The 17298-nt window shown below is 36.2% G+C and overlaps 1 pseudogene; it reads right to left on the bottom strand.

Annotated features, from left to right (window-relative positions):
* Positions 1 to 4705: 4705 nt before the first annotated feature.
* On the bottom strand, positions 4706 to 5578 carry LOC124888864 (annotated as a pseudogene).
* Positions 5579 to 17298: the final 11720 nt, after the last annotated feature.

Raw genomic sequence — 17298 nt, 5'->3', positions numbered from 1 at the left:
ATGAAGGAGTGGGGATGGGTAGGTACTATTTAGGAAATAGCTACTATCGCACCTAAGCGTTTTAATACAAGAACTATTAGTTGAACCAATTCTCTAACACCCAATTTACACCGCTATTATCTTTTCATTCCTTTATTTTCACCCCTTTTTCAATAGGCTTATTCACCCAAATCATGGTGGAAAAATACAACTTTTCCTTACAAATAGTATTTTCTTTTCCTCACATATTTTATGCTACGCACCCCTATGATAGCCACCCTCGACTTAAGCAACTTGCCTTCGTTAAGGTGCACAATATCTAAAATAGACTAGGGCCAAAATAGGTTTATTATAACATTTTGGCCTCAAATTAGAAATGTCTTAAAGAGTAATTCATTCTTTACTAACTCCCAACCATACTACGAATTTTCAAAATCAATAACTACTACTTTGGGGCTTCAATTTCACCTTTTCCTTCTTATTTTTCAAACTCCTAACTCCTCTTAATTTTATACTAAAATGCTTAGGAGCTTATTTGGATCAAATTAAGGTTTATCAAAGAAAGGATCGTGCTACATAAATGACTACCAAAGAATAGGCTAAAGGCTTAACAGGGATAACTAGGATTTTGCACAAGGGTAGGTATATTAAGGCTAACAACGCGGCTGTCAAAGAAATGCCTACATCACTCCAAGACCCAAAACCTTATATTTTGCTTTATAAACACATCAGGAAAGTTCTAGACATTACTATACATGTAGAATATAAGAAAATCCTCACACTCACAGTGCATGCATAGAATCATGTCGAATCACTAAGGTTCCAGATCTCATACTTTATTGAATTAAAAATTCAGCCAACAAATCATATTTCACATATCAAGATTTAAAACCTTTACACTTAAATCCTTTTCAAAATCAAGACACTTTTATGTTTTAAAATCTAATTTAGTTCAAATTACTACAAAGATGGCCCACACTACAAACTACTCTAAGATTGAAATTAGGTTCTCGTTTATTCTTTACTTCTTATGACCCATTCCCCTTAAGACAGTTGTCATCTATCTATCATAGGGGAGGGCAACTAACTATGACTATTTATTTTGAATTGCCAAAGAGGGCGACAAAAATAATGAGAGCAAACACTTTAAACTTAAAGTCATATGCGATAAATGCCAAAGAGGGAAAATGACAATCCAACCAAAGTTACTAACTATTACAGAACAGTGTTTCGAATATCTAGAACTTGCAAAAACAACAAAATAGATAATAAAAATTGTTCAGCCATAGTAAAAAGAAATAAGATGAAGAAGAAAAAGACAAACCCACCACCTCACACTTAAATAGAGCTCTATCCCAGTGCTTTCAAATAAGCATATAGTAGGGTGGCAGCATACTCCCTGGTTACTCAAACGGAACTATGGCAGTCATGTCATTAGCAGTCCCATCCACATCATCACCATCATCAGAATGGTCCTCTTCATTTGACTCCATATCTGAGTCCCTGTACCTTCTGTCTTCATTAGTTGGTATATCATCATCAATAGGCTCAAAAAAATTTGGGCTAGTCTGCAGCAATGTCCAAGCATGATACCTGAGTGGGTAATCTAGCTCTACAGCTTGAAAATCTTCTAGTATGGCTGGTCTGCCCCCAATATTCAGCTGTAACATCTGAGGGCCATATATCCTGGCCAAAATCTCATTGGCCCAGGTTTGTCGCCTAGCCATGGTCAAAATTGGGCCATTTTCCCTAGATACGGTCCTAGCGGTAGTGATATCCTTAGGGCGAGTAATAACCTCAGTCTTATTGTTCATCTCCTCCTAATCTACCCTATGCCTTTGTAGAAATTGGGTTACCAATCCTTCAAAACAAAAACTATGCCCCGCTTGGGTACGCGCCTTCTTCATAGAAGAAAAAATTACATGCCCCATATTAACATCAACATCAACACACACTAGTGCATAAATCAAACATACCCGGTCCCAAGTAACCTTCGTCATATGCTTGCCCTGAATCAAGCAAAGATACATAATGCGACCCCAAATCCTAGCCTCCTTATTTATCTGAGCATAAGGAAAATATAGGTGCAGGCCAGTGACATGATGCCTAGTCCAACGAGCTAAGGTGCGGGTATCGCACAACAGAAGTTTGATATACACATAAGAGGGAGAAACTATGAATTGCTTCAGAAAGTTTGGGTTTAGCTTTATTATACCTAACAACTCATTAATGTCTGCAGTAGTAAATCGAATTACCTTCCCACGAATCTTCAACTCATGATCAGGGTCACTTGGGTCCCAGTTGGCATAAAATTTGCAAACTAAGTGCAAGTTACACTCAGTAGGCTGATGAAAGATAAAATTCATGTTCAGTTGTTCAATCTGTCGTACCATGGATGAGCATTCCCTCAGTAAGCTTACACGATCAATGAATGCCTCAAGAATGTACTTGGAATCCATATGCTTAGAGTACCACTATTTTCCAGCATTGTTAACAGGCATAAATCTAAATTTTTGAACCTTCCCACGCTAAAGCGGTGGAGTCTGAGTTACCCTAGTGAGTTAGCTTTCAGACGTCCTGCTCCATTTCCTTGTAGGTGTAGAAGTAACGGCCTTTTCCTTTTCTTTTATTGGTTGGGACTCCATAATACCTGTATTAAACTACAGATGTAACAAACAATTATGTTGGTGAAATAGAGGTGGGCATAGCTTCAACTGAGTATGGAATAGAGGTAAATAACCACCTCACAATTAGTTGTTAACTAGGGCACATGCATCAAAATACATGGAACTCAGACTTCCGCTTTGTAACACCATTAGCACATGTTAGTATGTCATATTGCTCTTAGTGAAAACTATTAGATAAGCCAAGGCAAACCAAGATGATACATATACACTTCACTTCTGTTATTTTATTTACATGTGAAACACCTAGCTTAGTGTTGTGGTACTACCTAATCTGAAGCCATTACCCTATAGTACCTATGGTAATACATTACAATTGACCAAAATAACAACCCCCTCACACATAACATATGCCCTAGTCCCATATTTGTACCAACTATAGGGTAATTAAATCAATTTCAGCACAAACATAAAGTTCAGTTCTAATTAATTCTAAGCAAGGATAGGACAATAGCAGAATTAACACCTATAAAATTAAGTCAATAGTCATTCCCTCGGCACAAAGTATTTTCACAGCCATTCAAATCAAATTCTAAGGAAAAGAATGTGAACATTGCTGATTCGATAAAGCATTCCACATATAGGGGTATTCACATAAAATTCGACTGAATCAATGAACAATGCCAATATTCCCAAAATTAAGGTGCTCCAATGCAAGAGAAATTAAAAGCAAATTTAAAACACAATAATCAGCCTCCCCCTTTTACATATTGATGCGCATCACATACCCTCAAATCAGTTAAATTTCCATAATAATGTAGTGAAATTTACCCCACGATTAGCAATTTAGACAATGTATATACACAATCAAAACATAAAGTGTAATCAACAAGATTTCATCCTAAGAACCCCAAAATTGAAATAACTCTAATTTCTAAACCTCATTGCTTCACACATCTTGTGACAACACCCATACGTCTACACATCTCTCAACAATTAATAGAGCAAAGCAGTAAATATCTCCCAAATCAAATATGAATATACCCCGTACTTCACTTATTCCATCATCAACTTACCAATTCATCAAATAACATAAGATTGTAAAGACTATGATGAAGGAATCACAAAAATTTCAAGAAAATCTGAGCATACGGGGATATAATTTACAAAAATTAAAACTACCAAAACCAAATCATGCCTAAAACTATCAAAAATCTTAATACACGAAAGGAAAATTGAAGCATAGACACACTTATTTAGTTGTTGAGAGAAAAATAGAAACTCCTGAGCTTTCGAAGAGAATTTAGAGAGATTTGAGGAGGGGGGTTGATGTGCGGCTCCAAGGAGAAAGGAATTGGAGGCTTTAGGGTTTAAAAGATATATATATAGAGGGGCGGGTAGGGTTTGGTGAATTTAGAATTTTATGTCCGATTTAAGACCCCAACACGATACGGTGGTATTGAGATAAGTCTCTAGAAAATGTCAATTGCCAATAGGGAACTCAGTACGATGTGGAGATATTGCGAACCATTACTGAAATTTGACAATTTTCAATTCTCCCCCCTTCGCGATGCGCTGATGGTGAAAATTGAAATATTTTTCCTGAATTTACTCCATACCACGATGCAGTGGTTTCACGTCAACATATTGGAAATTAATAATCCTTATTTTCTAACCTGGTGCAATGCGGTGGGATATGGACCCTCACTGAAATTTGACAATTGTCAATTTTACCAGTTCCACGAAGCGCCACACCTGAAATTTATATTTCCAGTGCATATTTCAAGTCTTTTCGTACCTGATGAAGACCCTAACTTACACTCATAATTTTTCAAACCTGATTTCTTCCCTCAATTGTGGTAATCTCCTTATTTTTGATTTGCAAATCCTTGCATCTCAAATAAAAAGAACAAACATTGTAAGAAAAAGTGGGTTTCCTCCCACTTAATGCCTTAGTTTTGGTCGTGGCATGACTCATTTTTTTGTATTTTTCTTTTCTTTTTAAATTTACAACTAAAAATTAAACTACCTTTTACATTACAAGTGTGGTTTACCTCCCATATAGCACCGTATTTTACATCGTGGCACGACTTAGCTTAGTCTCACTGATCAACAAAAGTGATGGAAACATTGTGCTTGTCTCTATGATCAACCCGGTAGTGCTTCACATGTTGTCCATTCACTAGAAACTTCTCAGTCTTCTCTTTGATCAACAATTCAACTGCTTCATGAGGTGTCATTTGTACTACTTCGAAAGGTCCAAACCACTTAGACCGCAATTTCTCTGAAAACAACTTTAATCTCGAATTAAATAGTAAAACGAGTTGTCCCAGTTCAAACACTCTATCTTGAATTTGTCTATCATGCCATCTCTTAGTTTTCTCCTTGTACAACTTTGCTTTATCATAAGCATTGAGTCGAAATTCATCTAATTCAATGAGCTGTAACAATCTTTTTTCTCCCGTGGCTTTCATCTCAAGATTTAAATTTTTAATAGCCAAATACGCTTGATGCTTCAGCTCAATAGGTAAATGACATGATTTCCCGTAGACCAAATGATATAGGGAAGTACCAATAGGCGTCTTATAAGCTGTCTGATATGCCCATAATGCATTATCTAACTTCTCAGCCCAATCCTTTTGTTTTTCATTAACCGTCTTCTGCAGTATTTGCTTAATCTCCTAGTTGGAGACCTCAACTTTTCCACTCATTTGTGGATGATAAGCAGTGGCCACCTTATGCCTAACACCATATTTAGCTAAAAGATTCTTGAACCAAGTGTTAATAAAGTGTATACCTCCATCATTGATTATAGCTCTTGGAGTGCCAAACATGGAAAATATTTTCTTCTTCACAAACTTTAGCACTACTCTTGCATCATTAGTAGGACAAGCTACAGCTTCCACCCATTTAGATAGGTAATCAACCACCACTATGATGTATAAATTACCATTTAATGGTGGGAATGGTCCCATAAAATCAATCCCCCAAAATCAAATACTTCCACTTCTAGGATGTTGTTAGGGGCCTCTCATGATGCCTTGAAATCATTCCCAACCTTTGGTATTAATCACAACACTTTACAAAAGCTACCGCATCTCAAAACAATGTTGTCCAAAAGAAGCCAAATTGCAACACTTTTCTTGCAACTCTTTCATCCCCATGATGGCCACCATAAGGGGATGAATGACACTTTTGTAGTACTTGTGCGAATTAATCTTCCGGAACATATGTTCGTGTAATACCATCTGAACCCTGCTTGAAAAGATAAGGCTCGTCCCATATAAAAGCAAGATAACCATGAAGCAGTTTCTTCCTCTATTGAATTGTACTTTCAGGAGGATAAAAGCTACTTGCCAACAAATTTACAATGTCCGCATACCAAGGAACTTTACACTCCTTTATAGATAAAATTTTTCATTCGAAAACTCTTTCTAAATGTAGAGAGAGTTATCAACAACATGATGATGAGTTTCTAACCTCAACAAATGATTTACGACTTGATTTTCTGCTCCTTTACGATCAAGAACCTCTAAGTCAAACTCATGCAATAACAAAATCTACCAAATCAATTGAGGCTTTGCATCCTTTTTATTGAAGATATATTTGATGGACGCATGGTCAGTGTGAACAATAACCTTTGTGCCCACCAAATAATCTCTAAATTTATAAAATTCATACACCACCAGTAACTTAGCAGAACCCCACAAAAATATTTTAGGCCAGATAAAAACCTTATCCAAAAGTTCTTTCAACTACTCTTTTAGTTCTTTCAATTTAGATAGAGCTATTTTGTAAGAAGGGATAGAAATAGGATAGAAGTTCGAAAGAAGATCAGTCCCAAAATAAATTTCCCAATTGGGAGGAATACCAGAAAGATCATTAGGGAACACCTCAAGAAATTCATTAACTATAAGGATATTCTTCATAGAAGGACCTTCAAATCTAGAATCCTTTACATGAACTAAGTGATAGAGGTACCCTTTAGAAACCAAATTTTGGGACCTAAAATACGAAATGAACCATTACTTAGGCTCTAGGGACCTACCTTCCCATTTAATCACCAGCTCATTAGGGAAATGGAAACTGACCCTTTGGGTCCAACAATCAAGAGACGTATAGCATGAATGCAACTAATCCATTCCCAAAATCAAATCAAAGTCTACCATCTCTAACTCTATGATATCCATCAATATCTCCCTACCATAGACTGACACCATAAAAACTCTATAGGCTCTTCTAGAAATAATGCCACCGAGGTGGGCAGAGAGAAGGGATCCGTAGTAAAATCTGCATCAAAACCAAAATGAATAACCACATAAGGGGTCATATAAGAAAGGGTGGACTCAAGATCAAATAGATATTATACATCTTGAGAGAAGACTTTAAGTATACAAGTAACATTAAGGGACATTTTAAAATCCTGGCAGGTGGAAAGAGTAAACAAACAGTTCAATCTAGTGTTGAAGCTAGAAGCAAAAGTATGACCCTTTGGTGCAGAAGGTGATGAAATAGCAATAAGAATCTTATTTGATCCAAAAGCAACCCTAGAAGGACAATCCCTCCGCATATGGAAAATTTGTCCATATTTAAAGCTCTTGTTCCTATATTCTTTTCAAACACCATGATATGCCTGACCATAAAATCTATAATAAAAATATGATGGAGCTGACTGAGCCCCACTATCCTGAGGATGGGCTCCTAGTGTTCTAAAACCACTATCATACTGAGAACGCCGATTACTTGATGACTTCGGATAAGGATCACTATCCATAAAGTATGTACCAAAATTGCTCCACTTCTTCATAGACCACTTTCCACCATCTCTACCACTTTGATACTGATTTCTACCTTGATTCGAATATCAAAACTTTTTACTCTACCTTTCACTCACCTCTGCTTGCTTTTTTTTTCCTCTTCTAGTTTTTACATATACAACACAAGTCTAGTGATGTCCATATCTTTGTTCAACAAGGCAACCTAGCTCTCCAAGATGAATTCGCTGGACAACCCAAAGGAAAACTTTCTCATTCTAGCCCTCATGCTAGACACTAATTTTGGAGCATAACATGACAGTTGATGAATCTTCAAGGCATACTTTTTTACTGTTATCCTAACTCTATTCAAATTCATGAATTCCTCAGCCTTGGCCTCCTTCAACTTTTGAGGAAAAAAGGAATCAAGAAAAGCACTGGAGAAGTCATCCCACAAAGAAGACTCAGCATCATAGCCCTTAAGCTGCTCCCACTCTTTATACCATTGGTATGCTACATCTTTCAATGATAAGTAGCAAATTTGGAATACATCACAGAGAGGATCTTTTCCTTATTATTAATGAAATTTTGAGGTTCTTCGTTAACCTTAGAAACAGTGAAAGTAGGAGGACTCAACCTCATAAATTGGCTAACTCAAGTGGCCACGAAGGATAGAGCAACAAAAGTAACCCACTCAGTCCTAATGTCACCAACTGGGTAAGCAAATAAATCAACTGGCAAAACTCCGCATTAGTCATGTTAGCTTGAGGGGCCTAAGGAGGGATAGGGGAACTAGTGGACCTCCATCAGGACAATCAGAAGCAGCGACCCTGGACCAGGTCTTAACTCCTTGAGTAAGATGAGCTCCATCCACATTATCCTCAGAAAGGACAATAGGGTTTCCATAAGCATTAGATCTTATAGGAGACATGATTTGAAAAGTGAACATACATGAATTAGAGAAGATTCAAGACCTCAGACTATATAACAAAAAAGAAAGGGAAAAATTCATAAATGCCTTGTAGCCTCTCCCTTATAAGTGTTACACGCTACACAGCTATAAAAGAGACTCTACTTGACATGGAGCTGTAGACACCCAATAACACAAAAAATAGGCTTTGATACCATCTTTGTCATGACCCAAACTAGGGCCTGGCCGTGATGGGTATCTCAAGTCTACCGGGGATCAGAGACCACCCACTAGAACCTAACCAAACAACAAAATATCCCCAATGTCAGATGAATTCCAAACATATAAAAAGATAGTATAAGGTAATATTAAAGCATAATAGATAATTTTATGATCAAAAACTAGTAACTGGCCAATACAACTAACCAATATCACCCAAGTCCATAGTAATCCAATAAAACCTCTATGCAAAGAAAAACAAAATTAGTCTTGGGTGGGATATGTCCCCGACTCTGATAGACAACAATAACAATTATAATGTTAATACTAATGAAAACTCTCAATTCAAATCTATGATAATAACTGATGAAATGTCTAAGTTTTTGAGAGAATGGCTGCTTACCACTTCACCAAAACGACTCGATAAATAGAGCTGATCAACATAGCTCTACGTAGGAGAAGTAGAGGTATCTTTGATACCTACATCACATAGGGATACATTGTCCAAAGATGATTAGCGATTGGAGTGAAAACATGTAACTCAGGGATAAGGGATAAGAAAATGCCATGAATTTTAATTAAAAACCAGTCAAAAATTTAATACACATAATCATATGCAAATACATATATATATAACGTGCTTGTGTAGGGAACAAGGCTTAACATGCACTTTAAAACTTTAGCCTTGATTATATAGCTCATTCAGCTCTCCCCCAGCTGGTAGGTCCTTAGTGCGTATGGTTGCATGAACTAGAGGGTATACATATGCACTATGGGGGACTCAAATAACCCGACACAGCCATGACACGACCCGACCCCAGTCTTTGTCATAATAGGCATCCCAACTCCAAGCAAGAATTGGGACCCCCTTGTTACCCAACCCAACCACCTATGTCCAGTCTTAGATGTGCTAAATTTCAGACATATAACAAGATAGCATAAATTTTCTCATTAAGACGCAAGGCTATGGTAACAAACATGACCGATCCAATTGAGTCCACCCATACCAAATCGACCATCCAACCATACCAAGCCAAACCATAGCCCATAAACCAGGATATAACCATAGAGAATAACAAAACATAATATGATTAATCCTAAAATGTAATATGGTGAAACAATGAGAAATCTTATGATGTGGTGTCATCCCACTAGCCTATTCCAATGCCAAGGCCGACACCAATATAGATCCCGCCCGTATAAACCCCCAAGAAGTACCACAAATCCTTTATCAAAAAGAGTAAGCAGATACTGTTAGGACATGTACCCAACCATGGCCAAAACAAATATCCAAAATAAGAGAAAAATGTGTAAAGAAATTCATAACGTGGAATGATTCCTTCCAGAAGGATGGAAGCTTACGGCTTCAATCTAAATGCTGATACCAAATTTTCATGCTAAGCAGAAAGAGTAAAATGGCCGATTCCTACATAGCGTAGGTATACAGCAGCCAGTAAATAAGGTTAACGAATGACCGTTAGCATGAATCTCAGGATAAGAATAAAATAATGTCATTTATAAAACCATGTAAAACCATCCATAATGCATAAAACCATATATGTATATAAGTATTGGGAAAAGGGAACCAGGTTTAGCATGCATAGAAAACCTTTACGTGGGTTGTGTAGCTTGGACGTCCTAAACTACCCACGGGCTATATGGGTTCAGCTCCCTCTACTGAAAGGGCCCCAATGCGTGTAGCCACACGGACAGGGAAGTATCCAATGGGATGACTAGTATATCCACTAATAGTGTGACATAATGCACACGGTCCACTAAGACCAATCCTCATATCAGCAAATATGAGTTTCCAGTTTTGGTCCCCCCGGGACCGCCATCTTCCATAGCTTCGATACACACCCCGCCATTAATGCCTAATAAAAACCATTTCCAAATAAATAACCAAATCCATTTACCATTTTATTAACCAAGGCTAATATTAGTGGTATCATCATACCACTCCATTACTTGCAAGTAATATCAATAGCAAAACAATTTAGGTTAAGGGGACTTTCAAGTTCCCTTTCCATATACCATATTAAACATCTTGGGAGACTTCCATGCTTTCCACAAGAATAAAAATTTTTACTTTAGCCTTTTCAAACCATTTAAACCATGTATTATTTCATTACAACGTTTAAAACATGCAAGAGTTCCATTAAAAGAAGTCAATGTAATAAACATATCCTTTTAATCATTTTATCAAATGACAACACTCAACTTACACGTCAATTTAGTGCAAGGTGGTCGTCGTTAATATATTTACCCAACATTAGAGTCGGGGTCGAATCCACAGGGAACAATGTGAATGGTAATTAAAATAATTTGAAACAAAAGCTAAAAGTTAAATTCAAACAACTAACACGAAAAGAAAAAATGGGGGTTTTTAATGATTGAACAACTGATAACTTTTACACTTTCTTTAGAAACTCAAAACTTAAATTTCAATTGTTCAAATCAATGATAAAGAAAAACTATGGTTGCGATCACTATGATTGCTAATCCCCATTAAATAATAATTGAAGCATTAGTTTCTTATGCTTTGCAGGAGACACTAGATTATCAGTTTTGACAGTCCATCTAAGTGTTTCTCAACCTACCTAGTTGTTGAACTCCCTAATTATCTCGAACTTAGGAAATCATTCTTTTCATACTAATTTTATCTCAAGTTGATCAATCTTGTTACAACATTAATCATTAGATGAAAGCTTAACCTTCCTAGGTCCTCATTGATAATTCGCTACCTTTAGCTTATTCCTCAGTTTGAGCAAATCAACATAAAGTGAGATCTATTATTTGCAACCAATAGAAAATAATTAATATAAAAGAATTATCAAGATGTTCCCACAATCACTCAAACCCTAATCAACTATTAAATCAATGGAGGAATAATCATAGATCCCATAACCCTAGTTGTGGGTTTTAGTTCCACATGAGAGAGAAAGAGAAAGAAACAATTATATTCATCATTCAAAGTAATTAACTTACAAAAGATGAAGTCTGAAGTTGATTATCTTCCCAAATTCAAGAAGAATATCCCATGACTAAATCAAAGAATTAAAAATTGAATTTTAAATTAAGAGCCCCCAAACAGAGGTGTCATTGCCTTTGGAATAAGTTCAAGATGCCCAAGATGATGAATGAAACCCTGAAAGCTGCTATTTATATCCGTAACTTAAGAAAAAAATTTGAAATTAAAAATTCAAATTTTCCTTTTAGGTGACGACATGTGTGATAACTTATCACAAATCTGATAAGTTATCAGACATGTCGTCAGAACTTCTACTTCTATGTGACGACTTCTGTGATAACTTATCAGGAGCCTGACAACCTATCACAAATGTCGTTAGATCCTTTAGTTTTAGCACTTCCTGCTTAAGGCTGACAAGAAAATATGATAACCTATCAGATCTTTGACGACTTATCACAGATGTCATCACTTTTATACCTCAGCTTCCATGTTCTGCCTTAGGCTGACAACAACTTTGACATCCTATCAACTCTTTGACGGCTTATCAGGAAATGTCATCATAACTTTTAACTAAGGTCCATTCTCTGTCTAAGGCTGACGATGAAGATGATAACTTATCACAGGGCTGACGACTTATCAGGAATGTCATCAGCCACACTTCTCTTCTATTTGCTACCGAATTCAACTCTTTTGCTTTCAATCCTTGTTGGTTCTCATGCATCTTGGCTTCTATTGCAAAATCAATGATAAAACAATCAGAAATGACAAAAATTGCTTAAGACTTTAAAATAATTATCTGTTAAAAGCCTCAAATGTGTTAGCGTCTGCTCATACATCAACACTCTCAACTTAAAACAATTGCTTGTCCTCAAGCAACTCAAACACAACTAAGATAATACCAAATACATTTCGTAGTCAATCAACTACATCATATCAAAACATCTTCACCATCTCCAAGGTCAGTCAATTCAAGAACAACTATGTATATTACTGAAGAACAAAGATGCAACACACAGGAATCAAGATATGGCATTAATTCAGCTATAACAACCATGCATAGACTAGTATTACCCTATCCGAACAAGTTAGCAACTAGCAATATATCTGTTGTGCCCACACAACAAAGAATTCCCCCTTTTCTCATATCAGCAATCATATATGTAACCATATGGATAATCAAAGAACACTCACTCTCAGAATGATGTTCTAATCAATGTATGCAATGTACCATACACTTGCCCTTATTCTCATTACCAAGATTTTCAGAAAGGTCAGCTAGGATCACTGCAGGTCTTCTCTTAGGTTTGTAATGTAGGCTAGAGGCTGGTATGATACTCGATGATATTTAAAGTGACTAAGCCTCCTTGACACTTCTGTAGCTTCTGGGGTCTCACTTATTAACCTTTTTCTATTCTTCTGTTTTCCTGATCACACTTATTCAGGATAGGTACGGTTTTTTCTACATTCACATTTTTTTTATCACAACTTTTCTTTTCTTGATCTTTTCCACCGCACCCAGCTTTTTATTCTTTTCTTTTACTCTACCTTTCTTCATACTCATTTTACATTACGCACGCCTATGATAGACAACTTCAACTTAAGCCATTTGCCTAAGTCAAGGTGCACAGTGTCTAAGAAGGACCAGGGCCAAAACAGGTTCATTGTGATACAAATAGAAAGGTGATAGGTATAGTGAAAAGAATAGGCATTCAAGCTCAAAATCAGGATCAAGGGATATTATTTACCCATGGAAGGTCATTTAAGCTAAAAGTGGACTAATATAAATAATGGCCTATGATCCTTTCCTAATCACTATCCTACAACCAAGGCATGACCAACCGGAAAAGTTCTGGATTTAAAACACAACGGGAACTAGGTAGTATCTCACACACACATCGCTCAAAGGTACATCACAAGCTACTACCCATTCGATTTATGCAATTGTTTAGCAATAGTTATCATGTTACTAGAACTAATACCATACAAAGATGAACAGTGGTCACAATTAGATGCAAATCACACAGTTAAAGAATTAGACCACTTGAGAGATGTTCACAAAATAATAAAACCGTGTTAACTGCCTCAAGTACTTATATTTCTCCTAGTCAACTACAAAATATTACAACAAATCACAATACACCTAAATGTGTCAGCTCTACTAAGAACAAGACTCAGGGGAAAAAAGGCACGACAATAAAAACCCCACGAGGACATCAACAACCACAAGTAGTCCACCCTCAACTTAAAATCAAGAAATGTCCCCAATGCGTCAACCCAAAACAAGACAGTTAGAAACATACCTGTGGTACCATGGGTGCGAAAATCTAATGTCAATCACATAATACGAATACAAATAACAAAATACCTTGGGTTTCCTCCCAAGAAGTGCCTAATTTAGTGTCGCGGCACAACCCAACTAAACTTTTTTCTCCACCTTGAGGATATGAATTTCACCCTGAACTTAGAGTCCATTTTCTTGCCTCGATCATAGGGGGCAGTAAAAAAGTTAAGAAGTCGAGTAATGGATTGAGCGTGGTAAACCACTCGGCCTTAAAGTGAGGCATATTTTTATGTTGCTTGTCTAATGTAAAATCAAGAATTTAGGATTCTAGTTCCTCATCTTTACACTCTTCAACTATTTTAAATGATTCCATAGACAAGATATCATCTAAACGTAAGGTAGAAAAGTTCTTTGAATGAGGCCCAATCAATCCAACTTCAAAATTTACACTATCTACTACACATTCACTTTTATTCACCTTCTCAATGTTAGTCTCAAGATCAAGACGACAATCAAGTGGTTGCGATTCCTGAGTTTTGCTAATGCCCTCCTCATATTCTTTTTCGTTTAGCCACTGTAAACATGGTGGGGGTGGTAACTTCTTTAGCTCTGCCCACAACTGTTCTTGATTCTCTAAAATCTGTTTCATCAATTTGGTTGCTTGAATCGTGACAACACACATGTCTTCAGTATGATTACTTTGACCATAAGCCACACACCAAGTTATAATAAGTAGGACAGTATCTACATCATATTGTGAAGGTCCAGTACATGCACTTCTAGGTAAATCTTGACAACAAGCCTCAAAATATGGTTCCCCACAATAATAACAAGAATTGTCAAAAGAATCGTCATCACTCAAAAAACCATCTATCCAAGCTTAGATCTCAAGAAAAGTGTGAGAAAAATAAAAATAAAAAATAAAAAAATAAACTAAACAAATATTTACAAGTTTGAATTCAAGCAAGTAAACTAAAATTCCAAACCAACTCAATACGCCAAATTATTCCCGGGCAATGACGTTATTTTTGATAACGCTTAACTTACACATCAATTTAGTGCAAGGTGGTTTTCGTCAATATATTTACCCAACTTTGGAGTCGGGGTCAAATCCACAGGGAACAATGTGAGTGGTGATTAAACTAATTTAAAACTAAAGCTACAAGTTAAATTCAAACAACTGACACAAAAAAGACAAAATGGGGGGTTTTTAATGATTGAACAATTGTTAACTTTTACATTTGCTTTAGAAACTCAAAAATTAAATTTCAATAGTTTAAATCAATAATAAAGAAAAACCAGGGTTGCGATCACTATGATTACTAATCCCCATTAAATAATAATTGTAACATTGGGTTCTTATACTTTCCGGGAGACACCAGATTATCAGTTTCGACAGTCCATCTAAGTGTTTCTCAACCGACCTAGATGTTGAACTTCCAAATTCTCTCAAACTTAGGAAATCATTCTTTTCATACTGATTTTATCTCAAGTTGATCAATCTTGTTACAACATTAAGCATTAGATAAGAGCTTAACCTTACCAAATCCTCATTGATAATTCACTATCTTTAGTGTATTTCTCAGTTTGAGCAATTCAACATAAGGCGAGATCTATTGTTTGCAACCAATAGAAAATAATTAATACAAAAGAATTATCAAGATGTTCCCACAATCAATCAAACCCTAATCAACTATTAAATCGATGGAGGAATAATCATAGATCACACAACCCTAGTTGTGGGTTTTAGTTCCACGTGAGAAAGAAAGAGAAAGAAACAATTATATTCATTATTCAAAGTAATTAAACTTACAAAAGAAGAAGTCTGAAGTCGATTCTCTTCCCAAATTCAAGAAGAATATCCCACAACTAAATCAAAGAATTAAAAATTGAATTCTAAGTTAAGAGCCCCCAAAGAGAGGTGTCTTTGCCTTTAGAATAAGTTCAAGATGTCCAAGATGATGAATGAAACCCTAAAAGCTTTTATTTATATCCATAACTTAAGAAAAAATTTGAAATTAAAAATTCAAATTTTTCTTTTAGGTGACGACATATGTGATGACTTATCACAAATCTGATAAGTTATCAGATATGTTATCAGAACTTCTGCTTTAATGTGATGACTTCTGTGATAACTTATTAGGAGCCTGACGACTTATCACAAATGTCATTAGCTCCTTCTTCAATTTTAGCACTTCATGCTTAAGGCCGATGACAAAATGTGACGACCTATCAGATCTTTGATGACTTATCATAGATGTTGTCACTTTTTTACCTCAGCTCCCATGTTCTGCCTTAGGCTGATGGAAACTTTGAAGTCTTATCAAATCTTTGACGGCTTATTAGGAAATGTCGTCATAAATTTCAACAGAGGTCCATTCTCTATCTAAGGCCGGCGATGAAGCTGATAACTTATCACAGGGCTGACGACTTATCAGGCATGTCGTCAGCCACACTTCTCTTCTATTTTCTTCCGATTTTAACTTTTTTGCTTTCATCCATGTTGGTTCTCATGAATCTTGTCTTCTACTGCAAAATCAAAGATAAAATAATTAAAAATGGCAAAATTTTGATTAAGACTTTGCAATTATTCTTAGTTAAAAGCCTCAAATATATTAGCATCTGCTTACACATCATCAAACACCGTGGGGGCATAATATAACAAAAACAAATTCCAAAGACCATTAAACCATTACCATGCGATCTAGTTGTCCAAAACCACCGTTAATATATTTGAAAGCATAATTAAAACCATAGGAAACCAAAATCAAGCATTTAATATCAAAACCCCCAATTAATAGTAGAAAACCATCATCATGAAATAGTAAATACATTAAATCAATCATAAAAACCATGCCTTTAGTTTAAATTAAAATAAGAGAAGAGAATCATGCCTTATACCAAAGAATTGATGGAAAGAAATCGCCAAGACAACCCCCAAAGCAATCCTTAAGATGAAACCCTAGCCTTCTTGCCCTAAAATCTCTAGGGAGAATTATGGAGTGTTTTGGAATAGTTTCTATGTGTTAATGACTAGAATAATAGGGTAAATAACCTCCTAAGTATATTATAAGTCGTGGATCCTAGTTAGGGTAGTATAGAATTATCCAGAATACCCCTACTTAAATCCCTTAAAAACCCATCACAGGGATAAGATTGATCCGTACGAGTCATATCCTCCTATGCAATTGGTACCCACCACACGTATCCTGGCCTTAACCCTTGAATCGAAAATAGTCCAGTCTACGACTCATCCAACCAAGTCATAACCATAGCATACAATCAATACCAATGACCATATCCCTGGAAGAATGAAATACTAGGAGGATCAAACACTGCCCACTATATAAGTCCTTGATACGACTAGTACCAATCGTTATGAATCATACCCCTAAGTCGTAGTCATTCCAGTGACCAAAACTATCCCACCAACTAACCCTAATCAGCATATGACAGGACCATACCACTCGTACCCCAATATATGGCTCGTACCCATGAGTCGTATTTGATCCAGAGAACAAAATTTTAGGAAATTTTCTAAGGGTCAAAACCCAGGATTT

The sequence above is a fragment of the Capsicum annuum genome, chromosome 11 (genome assembly GCF_002878395.1).
Source record: "Capsicum annuum cultivar UCD-10X-F1 chromosome 11, UCD10Xv1.1, whole genome shotgun sequence".
Taxonomy (NCBI): Eukaryota; Viridiplantae; Streptophyta; class Magnoliopsida; order Solanales; family Solanaceae; genus Capsicum; species Capsicum annuum.
This window is presented reverse-complemented; position numbering and strand designations above follow the sequence as displayed.